Raw genomic sequence first — 676 nt, forward strand, 5'->3', positions numbered from 1 at the left:
TTGTTTAGTTGATTAATTGGTCGATGCCGTTGTAGTCGTTTATTTAGATGAAGAGGATTTGAAGAACGTGACGACGGAGCTCAACGATTTTGGCGCGAATAAAAGAGTTTATTAGAGCTCGCATGAGTCTAACATCGGCGCCGGGCGATGACGCGAAAGAACATCTCGATATTCTTTTCTAAGAGACGATCCACGATAACGATATCCGGACGAGGCGACGTCGCGCTAACGGGAAATGCGTCGAAAAGTCGTTTCATCCTCAGGTTTGCCACGTCGCGCGTTTCATTTGACACCTCTTTCTGTCGCATTTGTTTGACTGTAAACGTTGTACGAAACCTCGACTATTGCACATCTTCATTTCGTTGCGTTTTGTGTCTTTTGAGTGAAGTTTGGGTCATTTATTAAGGCCACAAATTATAGGACAACTTCATATTTTCACACCCAAATAAATCCTTAAAAACGTTAAATTATGAACACATTTATTGGACAGGATGAGAAACGGTTCGAGCGCGTCGCGTTTTGAGGCAGGATCGTTTTCTCTCGATGCGTTAAAAGGTCCTCGTCTTCCAGCAAACGGACGATCTCGCTCGAAATCGCCGAACGGATCGCCGTTTGCGTCGGTCGCCGTGGAAAACGTCGCCGATGACGATCGAGTGCACGTTCAGTGTTTGAGCGC

This window comes from Eucyclogobius newberryi, unplaced genomic scaffold, assembly GCF_026437365.1.
Source record: "Eucyclogobius newberryi isolate DKJ021-1_F unplaced genomic scaffold, fEucNew1.0.hap1 SCAF_7, whole genome shotgun sequence".
Lineage (NCBI taxonomy): Eukaryota > Metazoa > Chordata > Actinopteri > Gobiiformes > Gobiidae > Eucyclogobius > Eucyclogobius newberryi.